Source organism: Canis lupus, chromosome 26 (genome assembly GCF_048164855.1).
Source record: "Canis lupus baileyi chromosome 26, mCanLup2.hap1, whole genome shotgun sequence".
Classification (NCBI taxonomy): domain Eukaryota; kingdom Metazoa; phylum Chordata; class Mammalia; order Carnivora; family Canidae; genus Canis; species Canis lupus.
Window position 1 is genome coordinate 40,368,482 of NC_132863.1, and position 19,408 is coordinate 40,387,889.

At 42.5% G+C, this 19,408-nt stretch overlaps 2 long non-coding RNA genes across 3 annotated transcripts; one reads left to right on the forward strand and one right to left on the reverse strand.

Moving 5' to 3' along the window:
• Positions 1-3,610: 3,610 nt before the first annotated feature.
• Positions 3,611-8,020, reverse strand: LOC140617911 (uncharacterized). The gene is made up of 2 exons (XR_012018057.1): positions 6,953-8,020; positions 3,611-5,142 (listed from the first exon to the last, which is right to left on the reverse strand). It is a non-coding gene; the product is annotated as an uncharacterized lncRNA (long non-coding RNA).
• A 97-nt stretch (positions 8,021-8,117) lies between these two features.
• LOC140617912 (uncharacterized) lies at positions 8,118-16,329 on the forward strand. Of its 2 annotated transcripts, XR_012018059.1 has the most exons (4): positions 8,118-8,439; positions 8,946-9,206; positions 10,752-10,865; positions 15,010-16,329. It is a non-coding gene; the product is annotated as an uncharacterized lncRNA (long non-coding RNA). The 2 variants fall into 2 exon arrangements; XR_012018060.1 differs by lacking the exon at positions 10,752-10,865 and having other exon boundaries at positions 8,129-8,439.
• Positions 16,330-19,408: the final 3,079 nt, after the last annotated feature.

Below are 19,408 nucleotides of genomic sequence, written 5' to 3' on the forward strand. Positions count from 1 at the left end.
AGGACTTCAATACCAAACAGCCTCATACTTGCCTCTTGGCTGGTGTCTGAAACTCTGAGCTTTATGAATGGAGGATAATAATACCTATGGGTGAGGGACAATAAGATCTACTCCAAAGGACTGTTGTGAGGACCGTGTAAGATAATGATCTGGGAAAGCACACAGGACAGGGCTTGGCATGGAATACATGCTCAATAAACACAATTCCAAAATGAGTAGTTACAAGATTAAGATTTGAGCTCTCTAGATGTTGTGTGGGCAAGCCTAGAGGAATAAAATTCCTTAGTAGTAGGAGAGCTTGTATGTTGGAGAAGAATCATCAGAACAGCAGCCCTGGCTGGTTTAATGAGGATGTGTGGTGGTCAGGTTGCTGGGCCTTTCCCATGCCAGGTGCCTACGTGTCCTGACCCCTTTGGGAGCCACTGGGTATATACATCTCTCCCTCCTTAAGGACAAATTGGCACAGCTGTTCCCCCATGAATATTTTTGCAAGACTTTGTTGAGTCATGCCCTTAAGCAAGGAGATATATTGCCCTGCCAAGCATATGAGGCAATAAAATGGGGGTGGACAGAGGTCTCTGAATTTGAATCCTGATTCCACCCCTCACTGGCTCTGTGATTTTAGGCCAGCAGCTTAAACTTCTGAGCAACAATTTCCTCTATGCCAGGGTTTGTGGGTGTCCAGCCTCCCCTTCAATACTTTTGTGAATCTCTGGGACACTCAGATCCAGTCACTATCTACTGGACAAGGAGTGAGGAGAAGTCTTGAAGAATGAAGTTTAATCAGAAGGTTTTTCGAATGGCAAGAGATGATCTCAGGCCAAGAGATGGGAGCTGCCCCGGAGAGCACAGCAGTGGAAACACCTGAGCAGCTGAGGGCGGGCACCAAGCTGATTGGTTACAATAGTTTTGGGCAAGGCACTTTCTCTTCTCAAGTTTTATTTTCTCCAATCCTGTGAGAAGCTGGGGTTTGGTGAAGATTTCTTACACTGTGAACATGGACCACTAGCACTATGGGAGGTGATTTTGCTGCTACATGGACACTAGTTTGTTTGCTTGTTTGTTTGTTTCTTTCAAGAAAGCATCTTTGAATTTTTTTTTTAAATTTAAATTCAGTTTAGGGCACCTGGGGGGTTCTGTGGTTGAGCATCTGCCTTTGGCTCAGGTAGTGATCCTGGGGTTCTGGGATCGAGTCCTGTGTCTGAGCTGTGTCTGCCTGTGTCTCTGCCTCTCTCTCTCTCATGAATAAATGAATAAAATATTGAAAAAAGTAAAAATATAAATTCAGTTTAGTTAACATATAGTGTATTAGTAGTTTCAGGGGTAGAATTTGGTGATTCATCAGTTGCATGTAACACCCAGTGCTCATCTCATCATGTGCCCTCCTTAATGCTCATCCCCCAGTTACCACATCCTCGCACTCACCTTCCCTACTGCGACCCTCAGTTTGTTTTCCAGAGTTAAGAGTCTCTCATTATTTGTCTTCCTCTCTGATTTTTACCCATTCAGTTTCCCCTCCTTCCCTTAGGATCCCTTTCACTATTCCATATATTCTGCATGTGAATGAAACCATATGATAATTGTCTTTCTCCAATTGACTTACTTTACTTAGCATAATACCCTCCAGTTCCATCCATGTTGATATAAATGGTAGGTATTCATCCTTTCTGATGGCTGAGTAAGATTCCATTGTGTATATAGACCACATCTTCTTTATCTGCTCATCTGTCAAAGGACATCTCGGCTCCTTCACAGTTTGGCTACTGTGGACATTGCTGCTACGAACATTGGGGTGCAGGCACCCCTTCGGATCACTACGTTCGTATCCTTTGGATAAGTGCCTAGTAGTGCAATCCCTGGGTCATAGGGTTGCTCTATCTTTGACTTTTTGAGGAACCTCCACACGGTTTTCCAGAGTGGCTGCACCAGTTTGCGCTCCCACCAACAGGGTAAGAGGTTTCCCCTTTCTCCACATCCTCGCCCACATCTGTTGTTTCTGGAGTTGTTAATTCTAGCCATTCTCACCAGTTGGACAATAGTTTCAAATGACACTGGATCATAGTGAGAAAGTGATTCCTGATTCTTGTCTAGTTCTTCCAGAAACATGGACAAGAAAGTCTCCACTGGTGCCACTTTCTCCTGGACACCTCTGATACTTTGCAACCTTTCCTTAAAACATTTTTTTTATTTGAATTCAATTTGCCAACATGTAGTGCATCATTAGTTTCCAATGTAGTTTTCAATAATTCATCAGTTGCGTATAACACCCAGTGCTCATCACATCACGTGCCCTCCTTAATGACCATCACCCAGTTACTTCTTCTCCCTACCTACCTCCCCTCCAGTGACTCTTAGTTTGTTTCCCAGGGTTAAGAGTCTCTCATGATTTGTCTTCCTCTTCTGATTTTTACTCATTTTCCCATTCTTCCTGTATGGTCCCTTGCACTAATTTTTATATTCCACATATGAATGAAACCATATTGACTTATTTCACTCAGCATAATACCCTCCAGTTCCATCCACATGGAAGCAAGTGGTAGGTATCCGTCCTTTCTGATGGCTGAGTAATATTCCATAATGTATATAGACCACATCTTCTTTATCCATTCATCTGTCGATGGACACTGAGGGTCCTTCCACAGTTTGGCTATTGTGGACATTGCTGCTATAAACATTGGGGTGCAGTTGTCCCTCCGCTTTACTACATCAGAATCTTTGGGATAAATACCGAGTAGTGCAAGAGTCCTTTCTCCACATCCTCACCAACATTTGCTGTTTCCTGTTGTGTCAATTTTAGCCATTCTCACCAATGTCAGGTGGTATCTCATTGTAGTTTTGATCTGTATTTCCCTGAAGCCGAGTGACATGGAGCATTTTTTCACGTGTCTGTTGGCCAATTGTATGTCTTCTTTGGAGAAATGTCTGTTCATGTCTTCTGCCCATTTCTTGACTGGATTATTTGTTTTTTTTGAGTGTTGAGCTTGGTAAGTTCTTTGTAGATCTTGGAGGCTAGCCCTTTATCTGGTAAGACATTTGCAAATATCTTCTCCCATTCTGTAGGTTATCTTCTGGTTTTTGTCAACTGGTTCCTTTGCTGTGCAGAAGTTTTTATCTTGATGAAGCCCCAATAGGTCATTTTTGCTTTTCTTTCCCATGACTTTATAGACTTGTCTTGCGAGAAGTTGATGCAGCCGAGGTCAAAAAGGTTGTTGCCTGTGTTCTTCTCCAGGATTTTGATGGATTCCTGTCTCACATTTAGGTCTTTCATCCATTTTGAGTTTACCTTTGTGTGTGGTGTAAGAGAGTGGCAACCTTTCCTTTTTAAACAAAATCGAGCAGGTCTCAGCCTGAGTACAAACCCCAGTTCCTAGACTGTAACAATACTATCTTAAAATTACTTTATCATTTATTTAAAAAGACTTTATTTGAGAGGGAGACAGAGAGACAGAGAGAGCCCGAGTGGTGGACAGAAGCAGAAGGAGAGGGAAAAGCAAGCTCTCCACTGAGCGGGGAGCCCCACACTGGGCTCCATCCACCGACCGCAGGATCATGACCTGTGCCAAAGGCAGTTGCTAATGGACTGAGTCACCTAGGCTCCCAGATAATACCGTATTTTAAAAAAATTATTTATTTTTGTGGTTAGTTTCTAATTGTAGAATGTGATCTTGATCTTCCTTTAAACAAAAGTCAAGCTCATAAAAGACAAACCTTAAGGACAGATGGGATGTTAATATGGTAAAAGCGAAAGTGAGATATTGTGTAAAATAACCTCCAAGCTCTCTCCTGCTGCAGAAGCTCATTGTTTCTGTGTTTCTTTGAAAACCTTGTTGTTCTAGTGAAACTCCTTTTGTAGACCTTTATGGCTGTTAAACTGCTTAGTATGCGAGGCTTTTAAAGTCTTTCCCCTTTCACTTGAGTGGCACCAAATAGGGATCAACTATGATTAATGGTTGTATATAGAGATCGCTGGTGGCGGGCACTTTTCTGAAATATGCTGTGGCGGGGTTCCTCGGCCCCTTTCTTGCTTCTGCCTTAAGAGGGATTTTAATTCTGTCTTTATCCTCGTCTGCATCAGACCACAAGGAGGCACCAGCGGGTTTGTGCTGGAGGCAAAAGAAGAGAAGTTTTTTAAAAAAGGGACAGATGTGTGTCCCCATCTCCTATTCATTTGAAGTCATGTTTGCATTCAAAGATTCCTAAACAAAGAAGGGTATTTTAATAAGAAAAAGTGATTGCGGTTTCAAGCCTTGATGCGCTGCGAGAAGAAAAAGCTATTTTCAAGACTAACCAACTGCGTTTAATTTAATAGTTGAAAAGGAGAAACATTTAAAAAAATGCAGTGGCTTGAACAAAGAATGCTGTGATTCGAAGCCATATATTCGAAGCAGAGTCTTTTTTCATCCGTAGCATCTCTGAGAGGCAACCCTTTTCTGGAAATAGGTCAAATTCCGAGTCCTTTGTATAAACACTGTGCGCCACTAGAGGGCGCGCGTTAGTCGTATATTTAACATTATCTTCCTTTTTGTAAAAATAATAAAAAAAATGACTATAGGGCTATGAATTCTGATACAATTCTTGTTGAGCATGTTATGAAATTTTCTCCCAGACATTGTTTTATTTTCGGCTTATATGTGTGAAATTCCTCTTTAAGAAGTATAACATGATTCTGAATCTTTCAATATGTATAAAATCCCCACGGTATTACGGTACAATAGAAGCAAAAGACATAAGTTTAAATTATTGTAATCCCATAGGTCTTTTGGCTATTGTTTCTCTATATATGTTACTGCACAAAGAAAATTTATTGTAAATATTAATACCGTCTGCTTAGATCTTTTGCGGCATGTCTAAGGGAGGCAGGGTGGTCTAGGTGGGGGGATTATTCTGCTGGTTTTCCAGAGTGATTTTTGTTACCTAAAACAATTTCCAGGACATTCTTTTACTTTGTCTTTCAGGATTTCCGTCTGTGTAGTTTGTATTGTCTTAGATCCATGGAAATCACCGCCTGCTCTTCTTTGATTCCTGTTCATACAGTTTCTTTACCTCTCTCTTTAGATTTGGGCTTCTCACACTACACTGTATGAAATGCTGGTGTTCTTGAAATGAAGGTATGCCACCTTTAAGAAAATGATGACTTCCCCCCTGTTTTCAGGAAAAGAAAAATAAATCACTCAATAGGAGTTTCTCAATTTATTTCACCGCATTACATTTTCCTTCAACTGCTACAGTTTAAGGCTATAGTTTAATAAGATATTGACATAAAGCAGACACGCAAACTTTCATTATTTAAAGTTTAATAAACGGATTTCCATGGTGTTCTACAAAAGTCTTCATCTAAACATGTTTGTGAATTATAATGTTGCCCTGAAATTACGATTCTTTTAAAAAATGTTTATAATGACGCATGTAACATAGGGACGTGCGCTTTGATACAAATTCAAACAACAAATATTTCATAATTTTATTTGTAATGCAGGGTTTTTGTCCCTCTTCATCCCTTCCAGAAAAATCCTCTTCCTTCCCCAGAAGTAATCACTGTTCACAAGTAAATGTGTATACTTTAAACATTTCCTATGTACATGTGAAATTTAAAAAGAAGCCGTTTGTTTCTATTACTTTTACTTAATGGAATCATAGCCTATGTATTGATATATTGATATATTTTTCTAGTTAGCAATTGCCTTGGTGATCTTTGCATTTCAATACCTATAGATCTTCCTCGTTCCTTATAACAACCGGAGAATATTCCATAGTCAATAGGAATATCTTTTCACTTATTTACCCAGAGAATGAGATTGTGTCTGGTTTTTAAAGTATTTCAAACAACCTTGCTTATGTATCTTTGGTGCCCATGTGGGTGGGTCTGTGGAATGGATCTCTACGGGGTCTCTGGGTCACAGAATAAGTTCACATTTTTTATTGTCAGCATTTCTACAGTCAGGATCATATTCTCCTACTTCTCACCCCCATAAATCACCTAGTAAAACTCTGATCTGGAAGGGGCTCACATAAGTTGCTGTGGAGATCCCCTGAAGCTTGTGAGAACGGAGGCCTCCAGGTATGGATTTCGTGAAAAATTTCAGCCTCTAGTTCCTCAAGGATATGCCAACTCCAAACTCATTTAATTTCTTAGAGATAAGTGGCATTTGAGGCCGTTATTCTGATAAGGTAAACTTTCCTTGGTTAGAAAAAAAAAGAGAATTCAATACTGTGAACAGTGGTTGAATATCTAATCTGTGTAAGCTGTTGTGCCAGTCATGGCTTGAAATAAAAAAGTTAAGTAGAGTATGTTCTCACAACGGTGGGTGGTGGTAACAGGACAGACTAAGACGAGACATTAATTAAATGTAATCCCTGGTTAGACAAGTGAGGGATGGTGGAGCCAGCCTGAGGTCTTTTGTGTTATAGGAGGAGGAGAAGAAAGAGAGAGAGAGAATACAGCTGTGGAGGAGAAGCAAAGGCTCCTGAAGGAGGTAGCATCCTGATGGGTCTTGAGAGATGGGCAGACCTTCCACAGTGCTGATGAGGGAGAGAGAGGTGGGAGGGGGTGGACGATACAGGAGGAACTGTTATTTTACAGTGAAATGCACACAGGGACACCTGGCTGGCTCAGTCAGGAGAGGGAATGTGACTCTTGACCTCGAGGTTGTGAGGTGGAGCCCCATATTGGGAATGGAGATTACTTAAAAATACAATCCTTAAAAAAAAAAAAAAAAAAGAAATGCATGCTATAGAAGAAGAAAAAACTAAAAATATAAAACCTAGGATCCCATTAGTCCAACCTCCCAAAGGTAACCACTGTTATAATTTCGACCTATTTCTTTTGGGATTTTTTCCCAATGCCCACTTTGTAATGGAAGGGTCCACTTAATCCAACTTTGGGAATTTTTAGTGTGATTGGCTCAACTGAGAAGAGTGGATGCAGACGCTGCCCCCTTGAAAGCTGTCTCACCTGACTGCCTGTTAAAAGGAGTTCCAGCTGCTAACACTATGAAAATACATCCTCCTTCCTCAAGCTCAGTTCTTGGGATACACAACAGGCTGATCACCATTTCTGGAAGGCACCATCCAGTGTAGCAAAGACAAAGTCAAGCAAGTAGAGTGTACCTATCAAAACATGTTCACATCCTTCTACACTTGTCAGGACATCAATCAACACCATTAGGCGATTTTTCTCCACAGGGCTCCATCATTCAGGTGCAGGAAAAATAGCAAGGGATGGCTGCAAGAATTCTAGGTTAAGGAAAAAGTTTCTATTCATTCATTAAGCAAACATTTTTTTTTTTTAAGATTCTAAGCAGGAAGACAGTGATCATGTCTGTTTTAGAATGTTTGTCTTCCATCCTGGAGAAAGTCATCCTTCCTAGAAGAATGGGCCAAATGTCTCCTTCTAAATCTAGCAAGAAAGAAGCAGAAGGCAAATTGATTTTTTTCTTATCGAAGACAGTTTGAAACTTCAGATTCTGCAATATATTTTAAGCATGATTTTTAATGGGGTGTTGCCTGGACCAGCAGGGTTGTGGCAGAAAGGGAGAGCATCCCAGAGAGAGATATTGGCATGTATAAAAATGGGATAATAGGTGTCATGCGAGGTGAGGAGGGACTCAACTGCCTGAGTTAGATAGAACAGATGAAAGTTTCAGAAGATCCAAAGGTACCACAATATGTGGTTCTGGCCCCCAAGCGTCATGGTGGACACTTGCCATTTCTTCTGGCTGCTCAAACCCTCTTCACATCCTTTCTAGACATGAGTGAGTCTCCATGTTGTAAGTCCCTGTCACCTGCAGAGAAGGCTCATCCTCTCCACCTCTCCGGCAGCTCAAGGACAGCCACAGTCTGACACCCACTGCAGATCCTGAGATTCCTCCTGGTGAGAGGAGCAGGTGAGTAGAGTGGGATTCCCACCCAGGCTCTGGAGGCAGCAGCTGCAGGGGCTTTAGGACAGTGTCCAGAGCCCACACAGCAGTGCAGGTGGCTGCAGGGTCTGCGTCTAGAGGGGGACTGGTGGATGCCAGGAACATTTCTGTGATGTCACTATGGGCATTCTTCCTGACTGAGCCGTTCCCAAGTCTCGTTCTCTGTCCCTCATGAGGATTCTCTGACCATGAAATGACATTTATTAAATTTCTTTTCTTTTCTTCTTTTTTTTTTAAAGACTTTATTTATTTATTCATGAGAGACACAGAGGGAGAGAGAGAGAGGCAGAGACACAGGCAGAGGGAGAAGCAGGCTCCATGCAGGGAGCCTGATGTGGGACTTGATCCTGGGTCTCCAGGATCAGGCCTTGGGCCAAAGGCAGCGCTAAACCATTGAGCCACCCGGGCTGCCCTTAAATTCCTTTTCTACCCCCAAGTAGCCAGAGATAGTTTCCCTTGGAACTCCGAGTCCTGATTTTAGGATGAGTCAGTCCATCTGAAGAACTCTGGGAGAAGAGGCGGGGTGAGGCATTTGAGATGTAATTTGACATTGAACACGTGTCTATCAGAACATTGGCTATAATACAATTTAATTTCTCAGGCAATTCATAAAAGAATATATTAAACAAACATCTGAAAAATGGTACAGCTTCAGGAATAACAAAATTGCAAATAAAATCATTTTATTTCGGAGAGATGGAAAACAGTAAGAAGGAAATGTTCTGTGCTAAGAAATGTGGGAAAGTGGACACTTAAGGTTCTGTGACATAGACTTTTTTTGAATGAAAGCTGCTATTAAGTGTGTATATATACACATATATACAAACAATAAGTTTATGTGTCCATGTGCCTTGATCCAACAGTTTCATGTCTCGGAATTTATCTGGGGAAATAATTCGATAGGCAGAAAGTCAAACAGATGGAGATAAAAACAGCTTTATTGCTGATGAAATCTTTTTGGAAGTGCATCCACCTGGGTACAACCCATCCAGGGAAAAGTTACACTTTTTTTTTTTTTTTTTGGAAAAGTTACACTTATCGAAGATTGCTGACTCAGAGATTGCATGGTTCTGGGGCAGAGAAGAAGGAGCAGATTGCAAGTAGCTTTTTAATACGCTACCTCGTCCATTTGAGCAAGGAGGACCGATGGCTATCACCCAGCCATCAATGAACTCACTCCTCAGTTGGGGCAGGAGCAAGAGTGTTATAGTGATCGTGGCTCCTCTACAGGGAAACACGGTGAGGAGAGCATAAATGTTCCTGGCCCCTGACATTATCACACGATTCCAGGTTTGTTTTAAAAATCTGTGTATGCTTGCGTAAAGAGGTACAAACATAAGCCTGAGATGGATGTGTGACAAGTAGTTTTCCCTGGAGGTTGAGGCTAGGAGAGAGATTTTCAGGTTTTCTTTATTATTTGATTTTCACAAAGAAACAATAATTAGTTTTTCATGAGACAAAGACCTGCAATATATTTCTATTAGGAAATGAAGTTTCTGTTCAAATGGTGTGTAATTCATACTTTATGTAAATGACATTTAATCATGCAGCAAGTGTCTTCTCTAGTCAGCCAACCACCGACAATCGATGGACACAGTTTCCATGATAGAGTAATTACGGAGACTCTTCATGCCTTCCCCGTGTCCTTTCAATGTTCCGATGTGAAGCGAGTGCCTCTCTGCTCTCCCTCAGATCCCCTTTCAAACCCTCTTTATTAAAACCCATTTCTCATGTTTTCATTGTACCTTGAGTGAGAAGTCATTCTCAGTGCGTTAATTTACTGGCAAACACATAAGTTACAGGTAGGTATCAGGATTGAAAAATAAAGCCGTTTACAAATAATTAGCCTTTGGGGGGGACTTGAAGGCAGTAAATCTGAAATCTGGTAAGCCTGAATCCCAGATTTTGCTAGAGTACGGAACTGTTGCAGATGTACTTCAGCTGCATTAAAATGAAAACCAACAAAACAAAACCAACCAACCAAACCAAAAAAAAAAAAAAAAAAAAAAAAAGCAAACCCCAAACAAAAAACCCCAAGCAAAAAACCCCTGAAGAGATAAGAAAAGCAAAAAGGTGAGTGATTGCTCTAAGAAGATTACTGGTCTCTTTCACTTATCTTTTCATTTCTCCCTTGTTGAATCATTTTGCATTTAAGACTAACACCAAACCGATTCAAACCCACACCTGAAATGTCTGTGAGCTTCAGGACGGAAGGACAAGGACGGCTGTGTCTTTTGTTTTCAGACTTTCAACATCAAAACCTGCTCCTTCTACCTCCAGTATCTGCCCTCTTTTCTTCCTTGCTAGCAAGACCCCAAATCTGTGTGATCTGAGTAATGTGACCCCATGCACGGCCCCATCGTGGGGCGTGTGATCAACCATTGCTGATTTAAGGGTGGATTTATTTATTTATTTATTTATATAAATTTATTTTTTATTGGTGTTCAATTTGCCAACATATAGAATAACACCCAGTGCTCATCCCGTCAAGTGTAAGGGTGGATTTAGAGATGGGCACGTGACACAGTTTTTGCCATTGTTCATATGGTCGGGGAGGGGGATTCTATTTTTCATTAGAAAAACCCATAAGGCCAGAACAGCTGGCCACCATCCTGCCATCATACGGAGCCGGTCATCCTACGAGGGTAGCCGATGGGGTGGGGGTGGGGGGTAGAGTCAGAGCCAAGAAACAGAGCTGAGGAGACTTTTGAGCCCCCAGGTCAGGCTGGGTTAGAAGCCAGCTCTCTCTTCAATATTTTCCAGTGTTTGAGTCAATTAATGTCTTTTTTTTTTCTCTCTTAAGTCTCTTTGAATTAAATTTTCTGTCACTTACAGTCAAAAGAGAACTACCTCTCATAGTAGTAATAGGATCTGGTCCCCAGTTTCCAGACGTGGGATCTGAGCTCCAGGATGATGTGAATTCCCCAAACCACCCAGCTTTGAACTCGGGTCAGTATCTCTCCAAGACTCATCAGTGTTACCACTAAGAAATCACTTCCCTCCTTCTGTTCCACTCTGGCCATGTTCAAAGGTGGGAGCCAAGCTCCACCATCTTGGTACCGAATGTGAATCTGAGGTTCTCCTGGGTCCCTGGCTGAAAACACTGGTCGAATGTAGACAAGAAGAAAAGGAATATTTCCCTGACTAGATTAATTTTTGGACTTGGTGTTTATAATGAGCTATTTCTGAGTTAGCTGCAGCCACCTCTGTGGGTTATTTATTTGATCGCACATGACTCTGAAGAAAAACAGCTTTGATTCGGTTTCCCAGTGACCCAGATGAACCGCATCATTAGGCAGTTGGTGGAGGTCTTCCTAATTACAAGAAATAAAAAGAAAAATCTGAACACCCCTCCCTCCCCCTCCAACATTTCTTTCTAAAACACGCCTTGCCAGGCCCTGGACTAGTTCACGAAAATGTGTCGCTAACAAAATACCGAAGAGGCACAAGGGCCTGATGGAAACAGTTTTATTGAGTGCCTCTGTGACAAAAATATCTTCAAAGGGAGTTCTATCAATTTTATTAAGCTACATTGTGCACTTTTACATGACAAGCATATCAAGCACAATAGCATTTGAATTAGCAATCAAGTTTTAATAGTATTTGACACTTCCCCACCTTGTACTGGCAAAATCTGTCTCTTTGAGGAGAGATGCCGTGAGAGGGAAAAATCAGCCTCGAACGGAGAAATGGGTGGCGTCCAAAAGTTCATGGTGAATCTGTTGGTTCTTGCTCAGAACGTGGTCGGGATGGCATTTAGGGTCCGGTGCGGACACCGGCTCAGAAGCCGGTTCAGCCTGTTTTTATCATTTAAAAGGCTTTGATTGCTAATGCTAGAAAATGGACTGTGGTTATTTTAGGCCAAAGGGAGCTACTGCAAGAATACTGGGAGGTCTGAGCCCGTGGGACGCTGAGGGAGCCGACTCTGCGAGAGGCAGCCCAGCGTGCCACAGAGCAGGCCCCGGTCATGACTGGCAGCTCAATGTCCCTGTGACTCTCTGCCTTGGCAAACAGGACCTGCCTTCGCCCAGTCCCCCAGACCCAATATGTTGGAGTTATCTTTGACTCTCCTATTCCTCTCACACTCCACACCCAGTCCTTTGGTAGATCTGGTTGGCTCTTTCTTCTTAATATATCTGGAATCGGACCGCTTTCCAAGCCCCAGGATTGTACCCCGGGTCTAGGCCCCAGGATTGTACCCCGGGTCTAGGGTCGTTTCTCACCTAAAACACTGCCATTACTTCCTCAGTGGTTTTACTGCTTTCCTTCTCCTCCCTGATGGTCTGTCTAGGTGGGGGGGGGGGGGGGGAGGGATGTTGAAACCTAAGCCAGATCCCATCCTTCCTTCTAAAAGTTTCTCATGTGTTAGTAAACGGCTTGATCTGACTGATCCAGTGCCTGTCACCTCTCCAGCTTTCTCATCTGTCATCTTTCCCTTCCATTCTTCTGTTCCAGCCACACTGACTTCCTCCTCATTGTTCCATTAATACACCAAGAGTGCTCCTGCCTCAGGGCCTTTGCATGTGCGCTACCTTCTGCCTGGAACACTCTTGCCGGAGCCTCTCTCCTCAAACACAGCTTTGTTGGTGAAGCCTCCTCTGGTCATCCTCTAAAATAGGAGCCATCTTTCCCCTCTTCCTGTCACTATCCCTTTCGTTGCACTTTATTTTTCTTTGTGGCCCCATCACCATCTGATATTATATGACACTGATCTGTTTACAATCTAACTCCCTTTCTTTGGATAGAAGTTACTTGAATTTGCCTCTTTTCTTCAATTCCATATCCTCACATCTGCATATAGTAGTGTCTCCCTAAATATTTTTTGGAGTGAAGGAATAAATGCATGCATGAGTGAATAGGAGGACAGCGCTGTGTTGGGAAGAGTCTAACTAGTCAGCCCTCTTCTACTAGAAAGAATGTACTCCAGAAACTTTCGATTTCAAGAATCAAATCCAGGGAGGAGTTTCTGATGAGCATAGGATGGCTAACATGCCCATACCTTGGCCAAACAAGAACAAGACACGAATCCCAGGAGCTTGCACCCAAAGGAAAGAGACACTCCCAAAAGGAAAGTGCTCTCTTTGTTCAACCATGGTAAGGGATTCTTGGTTAGTAGGTAAGGGAACTCTACCCACCAACACATGAATTAGTGCAGAGAGATGAAATAACTTTTTGCCTCAGTCATGGATACTCGATGCTTCCAGTAACCATAACCCAAGTGGTAGTAGCTTAGACACACACAGGCTTGCTTTTCAGGCATACCAATCTGTGAGAAGGCAGTTGCTGGAACTGGTTCAGTAGCTCAACAGTGTCAGAATCTGGGCTGGTATTCCTGCGATCCTCTTGGCCTTTCCCTCATGGTTGCGATATGGTGGTCATGTGTCCAAGGTTCTTGCCTTCACACATTCTTCAAGCACATCTCTGTAATCACAGAAGGAAAGACCTTTCCTAGGAGCTGAGACTTTCCATTTTCTCCTTTTAGCAAAACTATAGTGGCTAGGACAATGCCCATCTAGCCTTCCCAGGCTCTCTGCATAGGATTTGGTCAGTGAGTAGGTTGCTGGGGATGCTTTTGGGTGTCTGCTCCAGACCATACAGCTAGAGGGTAGAGGAATTAATTTGGTCTGATGCCAAAATCTCTTAGGCACCAAGTTTCATTGCCTCTTGGGAGGATGTTTTGTTTTCCTTCTTATTTTGCTTTGTTTTGTTCTTAGATGCTGTCTAGGTAGTGAAACACAAGGGCTGTACATTATAGGGTCCTGTTGGTATGAAATGCCCAGAATGGACAAACCTATAGAGATGAAAAGCAGATTCTTGGTCGCCAAGGGCTAGAGGCTTGTAAGAATGGGGAGGGGTGTGACTGCTAATAATGGATGAGAGTTTCTTTTCTGGGGGTGATGAAGATATTCTGAAATTTGACAGTGGTGATGATTGTACAACTCTGTAGATATACTCAAAATCACTGAATTGTATACTTTGAAATGGTGGGTTTTATGGTGTGTGAATATAACAAAGTTGTTATTTAAAAAAAGGTAAATGCTAAACATACATGGTAATTTGTATAACCCCTTACATTTAAAAATGTACAAGGAACTTCAAAAAATCAAAGCGCCCCAGGCCTCTTGTGTCCTCTCAGAGGTGGGGGGCACATTCGCCCCTGCTGGGCTCCTTGTTGTGTTCCCATCTGTCCATTAACTTCCTTGCTCTCCTTTCCCAGATCAGCACTCATTTCCTCTTACTCCTTTTAAGTCTCCTTTCTAGGTATTTTCCCACATGTCCTCACATATGAAAAAACAATTTATTTCCCTTGCACTCTCATGACCTCATTAAATTGCAAATTCCACGAGACGGTACTCGACATGATAGCTAATATTGTTTCTACATAGTAGTTGCTCATGTGTTGCTAAGTGGAGGGCCGGATTATAAAAGTATTTGAGAAGGACTCGAAGAGGCACCACACATAGTTGCATGAGGATGGAGATTCTCAACCCAGGCTGTGCTTGAGAATCTCTGAGTTGTTTTTCTAGTGCGGGTACCTGGGCTCCATGCCGGAGATTGAGTCCACTGCAGTGGGGGTCAAGGCATTTGAGCTTTCCAGGTGATTCTAATAGGGACTGAGGACTGGAACATTGGTTTTCAACTGGGAGTGATTTTGCCATGTGGGCATATCTGGCAATGGGTGGAGACAATTTTGGTTGTCACACAATGTTGGAGGAGGCCTGTGTGCTCCTGGCATCTTGAGTAGAGAGATCAGATATGCTGCTCAACATCCTCCAGGGCCTAGGGCAGCCTCCTACGACAAACAATTATCTAGCTCCAAGTGTCAGAAGAGCAAAGGTAGGGAAACCCTAGGTTCTAAGAGTCAGAAAAGACAGACCAATTGCATCATCAGATTCTGACTCTGGGGCAGGTGGTCGCAGGCTGGTACCCAGGTAAGCCAGATGGGTAATCACCAGGAATCACAGCTGTGGTTCAACATGACTTTGAGTTTGATCTTCTCATGCATTCCATAGATCCAGACCTCCTTTTGTTGATAATCTCATCCGAAAGCAAGACAGAAGTTAGGTTGTTAAAATTCTTGTTATTTTTACAGACATTCTACAGCTGAAAGCCATCAACTGTCAACCACGATGAGCAAATGCCTATTCGCCTTCAAAACGAAGAACTTTTGACAATTACCATGCATCTTCATTCCTTCGGCATGCTTTCAGAATTATTGCTTTCATTACGGAGCAGAACATCGGCCACTGCATCACATTCCAGAAAACAGCACACCATTATTTGTGATAAGGAGTGAACAGCAGATAAGAACAAACATCCGTAGATTCAGGAGAGAAGTCTTTGTGGGTTGGAGCGAACACTCGAATCGGACACATATCATGTGCAAGCCACGGAAGCAGCAAGCCACCCCTCCACCTTGGGACAAATGTTGACTGGGTGGATTTTTGTTTGTTTGTTTGAAACCAATCACTTGATAGGTTCTCATAAGCTATGCGAGAGATTGCTATCATGGATAATGAAAACAAAATGACAGGCAGATAAATTTAGTTGCTGTTTAAGAAATCTTGTAAGGTATTCTCCATAGTATAAAGATAAGGAAATCGCATAATTGAAAGAGCTGAAAACAGCCTCAGCACTAGAGCATATAAGGAGAGCAAGGAAATCAATTGTGGAAAGCAGGAGAGAGTTCAGATAAAGCCAAGCTCCCCTCGATGAATAAAATTGCCCACTATGGAAGCCAGATGATCTAGCCCACTGGTTTTCAACCCAGCCTGCACCATAAAATCCCCTGGACACCTTTAAAAGCTCCTGATGCCCAGCCTATCCTTGAGACCAATAGGATCTGAACGTCTGGGGTGGGACTAGGAAGCTGCATGTTTTAAAGCTCCAGAAGGGATTGCAATGGGCAGCTATGTTTGAGACCCACTGGTAAGTACTCCCTTCCCCTTCCCCCTGTGGTACAGGTGTGTGGCATCTTGGCTCAGGTCACACGAGGCTCTGCTGTGCTTAAACCTCGAGCACGCAGAAATTCTCTCATTTAGAAAGAATCTGTGGCAAAGGCATCGGGCAGTGTTGCAAAGCCAGTGGCAGCGACGTCTAGTAGCGGCAGTGGCCATGGTACTTGGGGGGTAGTGTCTTAATTAGAATGTCTCTCTGGATTCTCGGACACAACTGCCTTTGGTTCCTGCTCAGTTTTCTAGCTCCTTTCTCTAGATTTTCCCTCAGTTTGGAAGGGGGGACTTCCTAATTTCCTGCCAAGAAATTGCAGGTTTCCTAAGTTAACCAGATTTGGTTTCTGTTGCTCTCAGCCAACATTTATTGAATGTTTTTCTTGAAATTGACAGATTGAAAAAAATACTCATTTTAGCTTCATCCTAAGTAACGATATCCATGAAATCCCTTAAGATGTGTTAGTTGCAATTTTTTTTCAGAATATACGTGAAAATAAATACATAATTGTCAGAAGCAAAATATTCCTCTACTACCTAAAATCGTCTTGACTCCCACTGGCTCCTGTGCTGTCCTTTGGGGGAAAGTCTCAGTTATGATTCTTTTAATGCAGTTAATAGAAGGCAGATCTGAATAACTTAAGCCAAAACATGGCATTCGTTGGGGTTTTTCATAAAATCAAGAAAGCAGCCATGGGCATGGCAGCCGTTGGATAGCTAGGGACTTGGTGAGGATTATGGCTCTTCTCTCTCAAGTGCTCCCAATAATGTGGCGTAACTCCAACATCTCCAGGTGAAACTTGCAAATACAGGGGAAGAAGGGGTTCAACTGGGACCAGGAGGGCGGGTCATGGAATCTACACAGCTGTTGGGGACACTCGTCTATGTCTAGAGGCAGTCCCCAGGGCAGGGTCACTCATTTGAGCAAGGTAACCATTCGAAGAAGAGCCTTCCACATTATAGGAAAATACTCATGAGCAGGGTGGGACAGGCTATAAGGCAGGATATGTCCGATTGTAAGTGACAATAAAACAACACAAAAGGACCTAAACAAAAAAGGGGCTTTATTGACTGAGGAAACTGGAATGTCTAGGAATGAGAACCAATCTGAGTCACTCCTGGATTTAGGACTTAGTTTAGTGACCGCTTCTCTCCCTGTCTTCCTGTTGGCTTCATTCTCAAAGGGTTTTCTCCACCTGGCAGCCCAGCGGTTCTGGGGTTCTTTGCCATCTTTGGAGACAGGCATCTCAGGGCAGGGAGCACCTCCCTTCAGTGGTTTCAGCTGCAGACCTAGAAGAGCTTCTCTTTGGTTAGGCAGAAATAGGGTGCCCACCTATGAACCAACCATTGTGGCCCTGGAAGGCTTGGACTACACTGAGTGGCCAGGCTTGAGCTGAGTGTCCACCCTGGGTGGGCTATGGGTGGGGGTCGGCTCCTGTCAAACCACGTGGGCTGCGACTGTGGGTGAGCAGGTAAATATTTAGCAACTGGCTCTGGGAGTGGGGGCAGGGGGCATTTCCATGTGCAAATACTCCCACCACGGTTGATTTCAAACTATCTGCATAATCTCACACAGTTTAGAAAGTTGCTAGCAATTTATCAGTCAGCCTTCATGAGCTGGAGAGGTAATTTCCTCAAGGAAAACCGTCATACTATAGCACCCGGACCAGGCTAATGGGAAATAGATGTGAGCCAGGCAAATCGAACAGATGCCTCCTATAGAATGTAAAGAACCTTCAATTTATTTTGTTAAATACCCATTGAGGTCTATTTTCACAAAAGCACTAGAAATTAGGTTCTAGCAGAGAATTCATTGATCTTTCAACAAATATTTATTATCTACTAAGGACGGAGCCTACTTTAATTTTGGGATACAGAAAGAAACTCATCATTTAGTGTGGGAAGCTGGCACGCAACAAGAGGTTGTAAAACATAAATAGCAAATGCTCTGACAGAGAAAAGTATTGGAGGAAAAGGCCGCGTAAATGGGGAGGGTGGGGCTGGGGGAAGTTGCACAGAGCAGGACTTATTTGTGCCGGTTCTGGAAGGATGAATGGGAATTTTTTAGACAAATGGAACAAGGTGGGTGGGACATGCCAGGTTGAAGGTACAGCTTTTGCAAAGTCATGAGGGTGTGAAATAGCTCTAAGTGGTTTCAGATGGATTCAGGTGGGAGAAGAGAGGGAGATTGTTTGGGGGTGAATCTTGTGGGATTTTTTAGGGACTTTGGATTTTATCCTGCTGGTGTTAAGAGAAATGAAGGCATTTCAATGAGGCAAAAGGGTCATGATCAGACTGGCATCTTAGAATGGTCTCCCGGGTAGCTGTGTGGAGGACTGATTCGAGAGGAAGGAAACTGAAAGCAAGATCAGTAGGAATTCAGGTGAGAGAAGGTGGGAGGAGCAAGGAGGTGGAATGGAATCAACATGGCAGCTGATGGGATGTGAGGGAGAAGTGAATCAATAAGAATACTTACTGTTTTTGGTTCAAGGGTAGTTTTAACCCATTGGGAAACATGAATTCATACATAGGAGAGAAATGTAAAAATCTACATGCCAAAGAACCAAGAGCTTAGAAATAAAAAGTGCCTCATCCATTTAATATTATAAACTAAAAAAATTAGTGGTCAGGGAAGAGAAAGATCAGTATTGGTTGGCACAACCTAAAAAAAAAAAAATCAAAGAAGCAGAGTGGGATGGGCTCTAATAGTTGAGGTTGCATTTGCCAGAGTGAACCCAAGACTGTGGTGCAGAACCTGACTTCTAACTTCTAGGTCAAGAGCTCAAAGGGTGATGTGGGGACCCTGTCTTCCCTTCCCCTGCTCTGTTTATCTCTGGGTTGGCATCATGCCCAGATAGGCATGAACTAGCTTTCTCTGGAGAAAAAGAAAAAAGAAAAAAAAAAAAAAAAGGAAAAGCTCTCCTTTTCCTGGATAAAGGGGATCTGAGACTTCAGTTTTTTGACATTTTGCAAGTTTGAAAATACATTTATTCTATTCACAATGAAATAATTTGGCTGGTTATGAAATTCTTGGTTGGAAAGAAATATTCTTGCATTATCATTTTGAGAAAATGTCTTTTGGTTTGCGGCATAGCTATTGTGACATGTGATGATGCATTTCTTATACCTTCTAGAAAAAGTCTCTCTGGAAGTTGTTAGGACTTGAAATTTTACGATGGTATAACTTGATGTGGGACTTTCTCATTTACCGAGCTGGGTAACTGATGGGTTCTTGAAACTGGTGTTTTTCATTTGGGGAAATTTTCTTGAATAATTTCTTATGTTATTTCTCCCTTTCTCTTCTCAGTTTTTGCTAGTATTGTTTTCTAAAAGTTCTATTATTTGGATGTTATATCTAGTTTTCTTCTTAATATTTTCTCTCTCCATTGTCCTTTTTTTTTTTTAATTCTCTTTTCTGGGAGCTTTCTCATCATCATCTTCCAAATGATCTTCTCAATTTTTCATTGCTGCACTGTATCTTCTAATTTCCAGAACTATTTATTGTCCTCTGAATTTTCCTTTTTATGAATTGTAGTCATGCAT